This window comes from Haliotis rubra, unplaced genomic scaffold, assembly GCF_003918875.1.
Source record: "Haliotis rubra isolate DU_JTF1 unplaced genomic scaffold, ASM391887v1 Scf29, whole genome shotgun sequence".
Taxonomy (NCBI): domain Eukaryota; kingdom Metazoa; phylum Mollusca; class Gastropoda; order Lepetellida; family Haliotidae; genus Haliotis; species Haliotis rubra.
The window spans coordinates 2,804,559-2,819,797 of NW_025766957.1; positions in this window are offsets into that span (position 1 = coordinate 2,804,559).

Here is a 15,239-nt window from a genome sequence, read left to right on the forward strand (position 1 = left end):
TTTAACCACTAGGCTACCCCACCGCCCCCTTACTTGACATGAGTAACTAGCCCATCCAACCATGCCGCGGTTTAACACTAATAACTCACCCATGCACAATATCCCGATTCTTAAGCGACCAGTCTTTGTTTATTTCCTTTATTCCAAAGCCACAGGAAGTACAATCTCAAGTTGTGAAAGACACAAGCATTAACTGCCGCAGCTCTGATTTTTCGCTTCAGCTTTGCTCAATTTATGTCGAAAGGTGTTAAAGGTTGTGTCAGATAATGTATATTATGCTCTAAAACATTTATTGACACGAAAGCTGATTATCTAGTTTTAATGCACGACGGCAAGTGATGATGGATTGATGGTTGATGGACACGGATTATTCATGAAATATTAATGTTATGTAAATTGAAGCAAATACGGCTGTGTGCAGTCAAAACCTTGCCGTGCGGTCTTGCTGTTGTATCTTGGTGGCAGAAGGTTCGCCCTTCTTAACTTGAAAGATTCGCTGATTCTTGGGTTGAATCCCGCACTATAAATACAGTTACGTGAACGACAAGACGGTCGGGCAGTTTACCACCAGGAAGAGGCTAAAAACAATCTTGTACCCACTTGTTTCAATTTCCTGTCTAGATCCAGAAGCTACTTTACCTGTGAAGATCCAGGTTAGAATTGATCTCCAGTAACCCATGCTTGTGGTAAGAGGCGACAAACGGGATCGGGTGGTCAGGCTCGCTGACTTGTTTGACACATGTCATCGTATCCTAATTGCGTAGACTGGATTGTCTGGTCCAGATTCGATTATAGCTGGAATATAGCTGGAATATTGCTGAATGCTGTGTAATCTAAACTCACTCACTCACACCAGAAGCTACTTATCGTGACTTGGGTTAAACCGAGACATTGGTTTTGTTTGGGTTATCGTTAACTGCTATGTTGCAAAACATTGTAACACTGAATGTATTTTACGCCGCAAATAAACCAGTTGTTGATAGTTGAATAATGCACTGTATATGACGACACACAAACACGCAATCTATACAAACAACATTACATTTTACCTTTTAAAATAAAACAAACGGTTTGTTGTTTTTGAACAGCACCATTCAGGACCATTTGTTGATCCATATGATGGGGTCGGAAGTGTACGGTGTATTCTGCTTTTAGTGGGGATTTCTTATGATCAATGAAAAGTGTTTCATTGCTTTCATTTACCCATACTGACATTAGGTGTAACGCGATAGCTAAAAGAAGACATGACGATCTGTCATTATGAAATATTTATAAAGCATTCATCACGCGACCTTTTGAAGTGTGGCATTTATTACGGATTTTATTTATGAAATTAATCACAATAATAGTGAGTAGATCTGGTGCACAAACGTGGGACGAAGACAAATTAAGACACCTGATAATCCGATGCAACAGGTGTTTTAGAATAAAGGTGATAGCACTAGGTGTCGGAGAGAAACAACAAAGAACCACGTTGATATGTTTTTGGTGTCGGGTGGGGTTGGGGTATCTGTTGCTGTCGTTGTTTTCCTTTTGAGGATAATATTTTCGGGGGTGGGAGGGACTTAATTCTTGTGTGTGTGTGTGTGTGTGGGGGTTAATTATTTTAATGCCACCTCCATACCTCCATATAACAAAACATACTGGTTGAATAATTATTCATTATACTTATGTACTTATGTTAGTACAATGTTTTTATATAATATATTTATACAGCAAAATATAGCACTAGCTGGTCATCAGAATATTGAAAACATCATTGTATACTCAGCCGTATGTAATAGCTGAAAGGCTATAGAAATTTGAAGGAATATTGCCCAAACACACTAAACGGTCAAGCAACGAGGCGGTGGACCATGTGTGACCACCTCACAGGAGGACTGCCATCTGACCACGTTACATCAATGCAATCGCTTCTTGGCAGTGACGTCATGGGCGGACAACTACCTGCCTGACAACGTACAGCAGACGGAACGTGCGTAATTGGACCAGGGGGACTATGCACCCAATGATGCGTTCAAGAGGATGACGTCATTGACGAGACCCCGCGTCAAAGCCTGTCTGGAGGCCCTTGGAGGTCACACACGATATTGAAGTCATTGCCGAGGTCAGAAGCTTTGTATCAGACTTTCATAGGCTGTGGTTGTGAAACGACCCAGATATATTCTATACATTAAACAGTGTCAGTATCTAAGCGCATTGCCTCTAATGTACAAGAATCACAAGATATATCAGCTTTACTATATTCCTTTCCTAACCAAGTTGTACTGTTATTTGAAATGTCATCAAAGCATTGATTCCCATTCGATAATCATTCAGTTTCAGTTATGTTATTTCTCTTTATAAAAAAATAGGTGCCCCTATAAGTTATTTAGACAGCAAAACTACCTGACAACGTGTGACCGCCTCTATCCCAATTGTCTTCTATTTTCTCTTGGCGGGGTTAGGTAGTCTAGTGTTCAAAGCGTTGGCTCGTCACGCCGAAAACCCGGGTTCGATTCCCCACATGCGTACAATGATTTAAGCCCATTTCTGGTGTTTCCCGCCGAGATATTGCCGGGATATTGCTAAAAGCGGCGTAAAACCATACTCACCCACCTCACTACAATTCAGTTTCTCCACTGTGTAATGCGCGTGTAAGAGATTACTGTAAGAGATTACTGATAGAGATTACTGTACGACCTGTATGGTTATATACTTCTACACATGGCTGTACGTAACTACGGATATGTTTTCCACTAGACGTGAAGCAGGTCCTCTTTCTATTATGATAATTTGAAGCAATACCCAATAGTACGAGTTGCAATGTTTCCCTCATTTGTATGTTCAGAATGCATACATGTAAGAAACAATTTGAAAGACATAAATATTTATTCTAGGGGGATTTGGCGGGGAGGGAGTAAAAGAGGAGAAATAACCCTTTGAATAACCCCACACCAAGTGACCTCTTCTAAAAGGAGACACGATTTTCTCTATCTTATGAGCATGTGAAAATGTCCTCCATGTGTCTGCCATAAAAGGTTGTGACAGCTTGACTGTGACCTTGAATGTCGTAACCTCGATCAAACAACTATTTTGACCAAGAGTCGTATGACACGCTTTGAAATATTCGAAGAAAGAGCATGTCCTATTGCACATGCAAACTTGTGACATGTAGACACACAAAATTGAAGATGCTGATATATTTCTCGACATACTTGGAAAGTTGACTATGTGAAAGTTGATGTCAGCCCACGTCATACATCCTTGAAGAGATTGTTTCGTCTCTCTGGATCCTTATGCATATATCTAAATATGAAACACATGAAACAGCTTCACTTGTCTCAGATTAGGTCGGTACATCAATGAAAGGGAACAGGATATCTCATGATTATTCAACGATATCAGATCATCCATGTACCTGAAGCCTAATCTTAAAAGATAAACGTCATGGCCAAAGTATCTTGTTTGGATGCTTTGATCGACATTCTAGAAGTTGGTGAGTCAATAATGAAGCATACAACTTTATGGACGATAACATCTTGTTTCTTGATATCCATAAAGTTGTGTGCTCCATTGATACCTTGTTTTGACTTTGCCTTTTCGACAGGAAATTCGTATTCTTAATATATTAGGCATAAAGAAGCAGATAAGCAAGAAGTGGAGTACAAGTAGTTTCAGAAAGGACAGGTACTTCTTGTCAAAACATCATTTACATAGATCAATCTTTTCATTGTCAATGAAGAAGGCCAGAATTTCTTTCGTTTCTCAGTAAACAGTATAGAAACTGGCATTTCTGTACATACGATATCTGTGGTAAACACGCTCAGTAATGTTTATGTCTTGTTTATATTTTCCTTATTTATATTCTTGTAAAAATAACATGGAAACATCTCCCGTCTAACTGTCCAGATTTTTTGCCCATTATTATGTACATACATGCACGGATATATCATCCTGGAAAAATAATAACGTTAACATTATTTTTTCATCGGTCATCAGTAGGTCGTTCTGACCTTGCAGCTTATTATTCATCCGTGGGAAACAGACAGCTATCTTTTTCGCCGGTAATTACAGCTGTGTATATTCATGGCGCCTGGGGGCGGATATGTCTTAATTCACTTACGTTTTCTACTGTCAAAAAACTAATAGTTTAATTGCTCTTTAATACTTAGCAGTAAATCATACCTTTTTATTGCCATAATTTTGCTGGAGAATCAAGTGAAAATAATTTCTGGAATTTCTATTGAGGCGAAATGTTTGTTCTTTCTTTCCACATTGAAACGAAGCTATGTCTTTGGGATGTTTTAATAGTAAACTAAGATGTGATGGCTGTTTTGTGTTTTATGTCGAGCAGTATTCCAACAGCTCCAGCAATGGGTGTTTACATTTCACAACTTTTGTTGTACAATAGACCACTTTGTTTTACCAACATTTCAGACAGCGGCATATGGCTCTTGCTCAGTTGTCTGATCAAGGTTGTAACATTCAAGACTTCAGTGAAGCTTTCATGGCGTTTAATGGTAGCTTTGGGTGGTTACAATTCACTACATCCGAGGTACAATCGACCATGTTGTTTTTACCAAGATTTCAGAGAGCGTCACATGTCTCTTGCTCAATTGTTCGATCAACGTTGCAACATTCAAGACTTCAGTGAAGCTTTTTAAAAAAATGTGTATAGTTGGGTGTTTACCTGAGCAAAAAGAAAATAGATATTGCTCGTGAGTATTTGAAATTTTGATTTGATGGGAAAAAATACTTTATGTTATTTTTTAAAATCTTTGTAAAACAGCAGTACCCTTTAACTTAAGGGGCAGCTGTGTGGCCTTGTTGTCACGCCGAAGACGTGGGTTCGATTCCACACATAATTTGCGAAACCCATTCATGTCGCCTGAATATTTCTAAAAGCGCCGTAAAACCCACTTTAACTGCAAACATACAATTAATATTTTGGGTTGTGTGCTCTTAAAAGTTAAACTGTTTACGGATTAGGTATTCTCATGTATGTTGGAGGCTGAATTATTGGTATATTACTCTCATGAATTAGAAGGCTGTATTACAGGAGAGTCTCTCGGAGAGATAATATTTCCTGCATTGTAAGTTAATACTTCTCATAGATATATTAGGTTGTATTAAAGGTAAATTGTCCCTAAAGATGTACTAGACTGTGTATTGGGTGAATTGTTTTCAGAGATATATTGGGTTAATTGCAGGTTCTCAAACACACTGACTCAGCTTTGAGATGTGATTCCTTATGATTATGGATCTAGTTTTCTTTATGTGTAGATTCATTATTCATAAAGATATCAATTAATACAACAACTGCATTTTAGCCTCATATACATTATAAGTTGTATTGCATGCATATGCAAACGAACTTTTATCTTACAGACTTCCATTTTTACATCTTACTTTTATCGCACATTATTACATACGAGCTGAGAAGTATTTGCTTGTAGTCGATATATATTGGGAGGTGAGCTTTGGACATCGAAAGAATAGCCAAAATACGAGAGCGGTCTATGTTGTACACCACTATATACATTGACAAATAAATGTTTCGTTTTTAACATGTCGCTTCAAGATCCCATACTTCATGTTAAGATAACAGACCATGTGTGGTCAACAGAGAAACAATGTATATAAAAGGGGAACCCCTCTATGTGATGATGTATCAGCCGTCTCCAAGCCCGGGAGAGTTATGAAGCACATTAGTGATTGTTTCCGCATCTGAGTCAGCGGAATACGTGTTTATATAAGTCCTTGATGCGCTGCGGGGTTGCCGGGAGTTCAACCTGTCTAAAACACTTTATTACCAGTAGGGGATGACATTCTTTCAAAACAATTATAAGCATCGCGATGGTATTCTTTCATAAATGGCTCAGCATTTATAACATCCTTAGTGGGTGAGTGGTAAGCAGTTTAAAGTGAATGACGTCATCCCCTGTATGCATTATGCTATTGTATTTAATGGTCAGTGAACAAACATCAGAGACGAATAGTGAGTGAATGACTTTGGAATCGAACCCGGACCTTCGGCGTGACGAGCGAACGCTTTAACCACCAGACTACCCCGCCGCCCCTCAACGAAGAATAAGAAGTAATATAATTATTGTTTTACCAAGATTTAAGAGCGCGTCACATGACTCTTGCTCAGTTGATGAATCAAGGCTACAACATTCAAGGCTTCAGTGAAGCTTTCAATGTTTCATATAAGCTTTGGGTATTTACATTTCAAAGCGTTTGAGGTAAAATTGAATATGTTGTTTTAACAAGATTTCAAAAAGCGTCATATGACTGTTGCTCAGTTGTCTAATCAAGGTTACAATATTCAAGGCCTCAGTGAATCTGTGAATTCTGAAACAGAATAGGTTATGGTAAGACGTAGGAAGTATGGAAGAATAAGAAGTAATATAATTAAGGTGAAATAACGATGGATGTTCTTGATTTTGATCAGTGATTTGAAGGTCCCAGCTTCGAATATATTACCTGAGTGATGACTGAGATATTGTTGACCAATGTCAAATCAGGGTTATGTGCTCAGATCGTCAGTCCATTGGAGCTGGCTATCAAGGATGTCGGATTTTACAAACACTGTAAAACATACATAACGTTTCTTTATTTCGTTGTTTAGTTGATAAGCTGAATTCAACACATTAGCCTAATGGTAAATTAAAACCGTTCGGTCACGCGGAAGACCCGGATTCGATTTCCCACATTACTGAAAGTGGCGGATCCAGAGGGGGTTCAGGAGGGCCCCCACCACCACCACCCCCCTTTGAAATTGACTAAAGACCACATTGAAGTCAGTGTTTTGCAATGGCGGAGCCAAGGTGGAATTTCTGGATTCGCCTATGACTGAAGTCCACCACCGAGAGAAGTAGCTGGAATATTGCTAAAAGCTATGGTTTGGTGATTAATATACAATTGAATTCATCACTCTCTACTGTTCAAGTGACAGGTTCAAGTATATATTAGCCTTTTAGTAGATGAAAATAAGTGAGCTTGTTAACATATATGATTATATGAATTCAATAGTGTTGCTTGGCATTATGTATATATCCAATCCAAGATCATGTCAGGTTTTTTGTTTAAGATAAAGATAAATTAAGGCCCGTTGAAAAAATGCGTGTGAATTCGAACTGTTCCCGTGGCAACTGCCGTGATGGGAAGATTGAGATCTGTATACTGTTGAAAAACACGACTGTTTCAGGAAAACGATTTCTCCTCTGTGAGCGTGAATGTTTCAAATAAGGCGAGTGTTTAGTTTAAAATTAAAAGTATGCATTGGAAAGTTAGAAAATTGTTTCTAATGTCGAACTGAAAAAAAACAGTATTTAAAAACGTGGACGCCAGAGACAGCCGAAACAGACTGAACAGAAAGGTGAACATGGCCTACTACAGCGGTAACACGCCACTCACACATTTCCCATGAAGGAGTTAGTATGTCCGCCGCCCCCAGCATAACAGCTGTACAGCAAGGTAAGATTGGTTTGGGAAGGACATGGTGCAGGCCCAGTACGTTCACCACCGTCCCGGGACCCTGTCTCGCCTCAAGGACACCACCCAGCGCCTTACCAAAAAATGTGTCAAATGCCGCTATTGGCAAAACACATTCCTAAAAAAAGTCAATGTCCTCTGCTCTCCATGTCAGCGACCGATGACATGCCTTAAGTCTCAATTATATATCATGTTCACAAGTACCAAGACAAGTAAACAATACATCACACGTCCACAGCAAATACGTACTGCCGTAAAACAGCATCTATATACATACACACGTATGGCAAAAACACACACGTTACTACATCATATTTCGTGTACCCAGCATCCCGGAGTATCTTAAGGCCACCATACAGCTGAAATATTGCTGAGTGCGGCGTTAAACAACAAGCCAAACTAGTATCTTAAGGACTCGACATTATTTTCTTGCTGGGAGCGGACACGAACAAGAAGAAACGTTTTTTGACTTACATGCTTCCAGACTTAACCGTTTTTCCTTAAATGGGAAGCCCGCAATCTTTGTCATGAGAACACATTGTTCAGGACATACAATAGGTCTGCCGTACATTTACTGATGATTTTTAAATGTGCTTCTAGATTGTTCATGTTTTCTGGGAGCAATGTGAATACAATCCTGTACTATGTGTGTCAATGTCAGTAAATGACCTTACTCCATGAGTGTGTCAATAATAACTTCCATTTTTGTTAGGTCCGTGAAGATCCGGGTTAGAATTGATTTTCAGTAACCCATGCTTGTCGTAAGAGGCGACTAATTATAACGGGATCAGATGGTCAGGCTCGATGACTTGGTTGACACATGTCATCGTATCCAATTTCCCTAGATTGATGTTCATGTTGTTGATCACTGGATTGTCTGGTCCAGACTCGATTATTTACAGACCACCGCCATATAGCTGGAGTATTGCTGTGTGCGGCGTAAAACTAAACTCACTCACTCCATTTTTGTTAGTTGCTAAAATCTAGGGAAAATTCTGAAATCCTTATTCTTCATCATTTCTGATATCATCACATTAATATGCATGTTTTGTTTATGGTGTGGATTCGGTTGAGTGGATTTTAACCTACAATACCCTTGAGCAAGAAGAAATTAATTCATGACTATTATATTTATTCGGTGATTGTATGTTCTCTCTGAGCATTTCCGTGTACGATCAACTTGATAAGAATAAACATATAGGCAAGAGGCCAGAAGGGATTGCACATAAACAGTGAAGCATGTAACTTCGTCTGATAATAATTTTCATTGCACATCATAATGAGAAATACTGTTCTACCAAAATGACCTGCTCGTTAATCAGCATTTTACACTCGTTTTGTTGCATAAAGCACTATGGCTACAGGTGAACACCGACTATCAGTTCAGGGAAGGTGTGTTTTCTAGAGAGGCAAACAGCAATTACAATTAGTAGAACTGAACACAGAAAGGACAGAAGGATAAAGGATCATTGCCAGCTGGCTGTGTATTCCCCATCCAAACATCTTGTACACCTTGCAAATCTAAATTTTATCTAATAAATTAGTGCACCTACCAATAGTTCAAGAAGGCGTGATTTGTCACAACATATGTTACAGATACATGAACTCGCAAGAGCGTGTGATATACATGGTGAAAATCTACTGGAAGCAGCTAAAAAACAGATGACAGACATTATGCTGAAAATAGGTTAGCTTTACACATGAGTAATGGGTTCGTCATCCAGGCTAACGTCAAAAGCAATATAGCAAATGTGTGTGTAAGGTTATGACAGCACTTTTGACACTGTTGATTCATTTGATGCATTTTATACAGAAAATCGTGACTGTTAAGAACACTGTTAGTGCTGACATCAGCAACTGTCTTAAGTTCAAACTGATAAAACTCTTGATTAATAAATATGACGGTGACCAAAAATCGGTAACTCGGCATCTGACTGAATCTACATCTAAATCATGTGACCATTCAATTATACAGCGAAAGAGGTCTTAGCTCAAATCGACAAAGCTTACACCTTTTGAACGAAGCATTCGTGCATCAACGAGTGTCACAGATTTTATAAGTCTTGCAAATCAAGGGGGAACATTCCTTGATACCGTGGTCTGAGAATGACTAACGATCTCTGGAATCATATGGACATTGTTTTTATTTAACATAAAAACATTTGTTTCAAATTACTCCGTTGGACAAAGATACTTTGTCGCAGTGTGAATTGTGTTTGTAACAATTTACTCTCTGACTATTAACTAGTCGACGTCTTAACATGAGATTTGAGTTATTCAGGAAACCTGTTCATTGTGCCTTCTCTTCACATGTTAACGAATTAAAACATTTCTGAAGTAACAGGGTGAGATGTTTGGGATGTTTCTTGAAAAGAAAAAAAAAAGATTTATTTCCGCCATTTATTTATTAATATAATATGTGGAAATGACAGAAACTAAACTTCGAGGAGTACATGCAGCTTCTTAATGAACATATGGCGACCGAAAGGAAGCTCTCCCATGAGGCCCTAGCCAACATATCAGACCCTGTATATGCTATTCGGCATGTCCAGGACACTGATATTTTCCAACATGATGTGTATATTGTTCCTGTATTCACCAGTATGTTGAAGAATTTCTTGAAAGGATCTCGGCTGATGACTGGAAAGTCTTTTATTACAATCTTTTGGAAATTGTAGATAGCTCCACAGTGCGTTTGTTCAACATTGCAGGAAAGTCCACAAAACCCTTTCCACATAAACAAGAAAAAAAGAGATAATCCTATTCTGCCCACACTGTTACACCGGTCATAAACACATGCAGTGGCTGGTCAATTGTTTGCCTGAAAATAATCGGAATTCGAACAGGGAATGGCATCCGACATCATTTTAGTCAATGTTGCGTCAAATTTGAAAATATCCCCCACATATCTACCATAAAAGCTTTTGAAAGCTTTACTGAGGACTTGGAGTTTATAACCTGGTGGAAACAACTTCTCAGCAAGCGTCATATGACATTGTTGGAAATATTGATACAAACATCATGCTTCATTGTACCTAAAAAATTCTGATGCCCGAACTGCATCGCACATCGTATCTGTCTCTGATGCGTCAAATTTTGAAATGTTCTCCATTGGGTAATACCATTGTTTCGACGTAAATTGTAATAAAAATGCAAATTGTAATACTTGCAGCAAATTGTAATAAACTTGACGTAAATTGTAATAAAAACGTAAATTGTAATAAAATTGACGTAAATTGTAATACGCAAATTGTAATAAAAATTGACGTAAATTGTAATAATTTTCGTTGCGGTAAAATGTAATAAATGTTTACGTAAATTGTAATAACAGTTTTAATCACTCGTAAATACGCGGGTGTTTGTCTTTTGTTGCATTTCATACATCAGATAAGCTTGTTAGGGCGATAACTCAAGAAAGAATTGATGGATTTTGTAAAAATTTGGTACCAAGGTATATTGGCGAGATTCACCGACACAAGTGAAATGGAGTGACCTTGAGATAATTTCAAGGTCACAGCAAAACTCTGAGGGTTTTGCCAAGATAAAGATTGTTAGCGCGATAACCCAAGAATGAATTGACAAATATTGACAATTATATTCGTCCTGATATATAATCGATTTAAACTGTCCTCTGTATCATGTCTTTTCGCAAATATCTTTTGAGGTTTTGATATGTATACATATAAAGTAGGGGTGGGTTTTCTAACGGGTATATCTAACACACTTGCATGCATGTAGAGTCGGAGAGGTGGGTGGGTGTTCTAACGGGTATAACTACGAGGGACGTTCAAATAGTAGTCAGCCTCACCTAGAATATGATACAAATGCGGCTGTTTTTATGTTTTATTTTTCTACATATTATCTGTCAGCCTCAAGCAAATTGGTTTTGCTATGTTGCAGCCTCACGATCCCCATTTTGTTAGACTTTGTATCTTGGCTTGGTACTCCCACAAAACGTAAAATCTGCAATAAAATGCATCACAAACTTCAGGAAACAAAATATGCTATGTTTGAGATTGGTAGAAGTCGGCTAGAATCAAACTTAGATATTAAAAACTGAACAAAAAAGCAATTTCAAAACTACAATCGCTTGTTCAAATGACTCCCCATTCTGTTTACTAAAAGAACTCGAGAAAGAAATGATGAATTTTGTTCAAATTTGGTACCAAGGTTTATTGACTGGATATTGGAGATTTACCGACACCACTAGAATTTAGTGACCTTGAGGTCATTTTAAAGGTCACAGCGAAGGTGTAACAGTTTTGCACATGCCAAGCTTGGTAGCCGCGAACTCAGGAAAGTATTAATAGATTTTGATCCAATTTTATATCAAGGTGTATTGGCGGGGTACTTCCCCAACACCAATTGATTGGGAAACTTGTGCTCATTTTAAGTTCACAGTGAAAAGTGTTTTGCACATGTCTAACTTTTGAGGGCGAAAATACAAGACAGAATTAATATGTTTCGCTTAAAGGTAGTACCAAGATGCGTTGGGAGTATCGTCTAACGCCAGTCGAATTCAGTGACCTTCGGATTATTTTCAAGGTCACAGCGAGTATTCTTGCGATATCTCCAAACCTAATGGATGGAATTTGTTTGCATTTTGTATCAAGGCATCAGATGACAGTTTCGGTAACGTTTACATAATTTTCAGGGTCAGACAGAGGATAATTGCGACATTCAGATATCGACATGTGGCGGGGGTAATAGCTATGTTTGTGACAAACGCTTTGTCATTACTAATTTTGTTAGCATATGGTTTCTATAATTTCATGTTAATTCTACCAGCTGTGAAATTATTCGTGACACGTCTTAAAAAAGCCAGAGATTATTTGTGTATGTTTCGAAAATTAAAGTTAATTGTTTTTCATTATGGAGTTATTTCCGATGTTGACGCAAGGACATATTTTACGAGCAATAGCTTTCAATAATTTAATGTTATTTCTATTACATTTTGAAGTTCTTCACAGCATATCCCAAAATAACAGGATATTGTTTGTTTACGCTTTGAAATGTACCTTTCTTCTTCTTCATTTTCGAATTATTTTCAATGTTGACGCAAGGATATATTTGAAGTCAATTTTATGTTTTGATCATATGTGATTTATTATGATTTATGTTTCGATCATACATTCATATATTGCGTTGTCATAGTTTAACCTGGCTCGTATTATTTTCTTCATCATATTGCTACATATTATTGTATTTTTATGAGAGGGAATTTTAAGTTACATTTGCTAAGGATATCATAAATCGCTGGCGCCTGGTTATTCCTTGCCACATAGCAGTCAATCTGTCTACTCATTTGTTGTATTTGATTGATGCATTTAAAATAAAATGTAGAAATGATATTGAATTGCATCATTTGCTTCAAGGAATCGATCAGATGTGCTCGTTATCAAAGTAAAGTCAAAACTTCTTTCTGTAAGGTATACAGTGGAAGTTGACACCTTAATTGTTATGGGTAGACCAAAGAAATCATTTATTTAGTTTCACCGCTCAAAATACAACAAAGAATTCAACGGGTGGCATTAACCTCAAAGAATGATAATAACAATGTTTATAACATACGAGGGCAAACATATCGGGAATAATTTGTTTTTATGCGATATGCACCGGGTAAAATATCACTTTGTTATGGTGACATGACATCATGAACAATGTTATGACGTCACGTTGCTTCTAAGAAGCCGCCTTCTAAATACAACGATGACGGGGAGCCTGCCTTTGTTGGGAAGTAGATTATCGCGTAATTTCCGCAATTAAAGACTTTGGTAATAAATAGAAAATTATATTCGAGACCATAATATGCTAGGTTAACGACCTAAATATCGGCATATCCCTTCTCTGGTTCCGAAAATACCAAGATTTAGGCAGTTGTGTTGTAAACTGATTTTTATCTTCTATAAAGTCGGCTATATTCAAACCATGAGAAATGTCGTCAAATAATGTCTGATGACAGTTACCAACGTCCCAATAGTGTCCATATATTTTAGAAATCTATAACAATAAAGCACAACCTCACTACTTTTTTGATAAATGACAAAGGATTAATCAACCATATTAAAAGGTTTTCAGGCTTGAAGGACGAAGCTCATTAAAATCTAACATCGGCCAACATTATTGTGATATTTTGTAAATTTCCAGGTAAATCATTGATATATACAAGGAACACAAATTAACCAAGGGCAGATCCTTGAGGAATCCCTGCAGTAACATTTAGTTTTTCATAATGTTCCATTAACAGAGACACACTGTCGTCTATCAGGGCCCCGTTGTTCAAAACTCGGTTATCTTTTAACCAGCCGTTAAGTACATTTAACCGACTGTTACCTAATAACAGAGGGTTATCTTGTTGTTCAAAACTCTGTTAACTTTATTAACCGGCTGTTAACGTGACGTTAAGTTAACACACCTAAGGACCGCCGCTAACTTTTTAACAGTGTGGTTAACTCGCAAATGGCGTTCATGGCTAACACTGCTTTCATAATGCCAGTTCAGCAAAGAAAGGATAGGGTGTATCGTGGACTGGACTTCGATATTGGAAATTATTCTGACGAAGAGTTACATACGAAACTGTATCTATGCACATCATAGGAACTAAAATGCATGTTGTACAAGTACATGATGCCTATAGCTACGTTTCATCTTTTAACACTTGTGGAAAGGTTTATATATGCTTTACTACACTAAATGTGTGAATTTCTTCTGTAAATATTATTCAATAAACACTTTCAAAGAACATAACACGTACACCCTATACCCACGTATGATATGATATTGAACAAGGCTACATGTAGATAATTAAATTAGTTTCATGAAAAAATATCCGAACGATTACATTATGATACTGAAAGTGTAATCGGCAGGATATGGTGATTGTGTATACTCTTATTCTACCGACCGTCACCTCAGAGAAATTGCCAAATACACTCCCATTTTAAGAAAGAGAAGAAGCCAGAAATGCCGATTATTACCGTTGTCGTTCTGCGTGATTTTGCGTCAGTCATAGCGTCACGCAGCACAGAAACTTGACAGTTTCGTGTAAACACATCACATTCCTGTATTGTATCTATTTTTAATTTCCTATTTCTTGCTACTATGCTCTTTCCATGCAAATGGGTGTCTGAAAATTTGAGAAAATGCTACACAGTGTAAAGTCTGGAATTTTCTTTGTTTACATTTCAAACAGGTGTTGTCTTGCGAGCACAGCAGTTGTTTCCACCCCCAATATCTTTTGTTTATCTAGACACTTGGTATTGGTGCCAAAAAGACCAGTTGTAATTAGATGCTAAAATGTATGAGGAATTCAGTAGGGCTGGGACGAGTAGGAAACAATGGAATTGAGTACCCGGATGTACGTACCCGAATCGGAATCGAGTACCCGGAAATGTAAGAAATACATTCGGGTCAACTTTCTGAATATTCAATCACGATTTGACAGAGATTATTGTAGAAAACTTGAACAGTTGGTAGTAAGACATTAAAACTGACCTCAAGCTATTTAATTTACGTCTGTTTAACCAATATAGAGAGTAACACCATTACTTACATTCCTCGTTATAACAACGAACGTTTTGTTCCTGCTGCTACTGTAACTTAACTACTCACTGCTCATGCACAGATAAATGACAGTCATTAAAACTATGCTCCATTAAGCGGACAATACCAATGATGTAAAAACCCGTGAATTTCCGGGTTAGAATATGGATCTTCAGTAACCCATGCTTGTCGTAAGAGGCGACTAACGGGATCGGGTG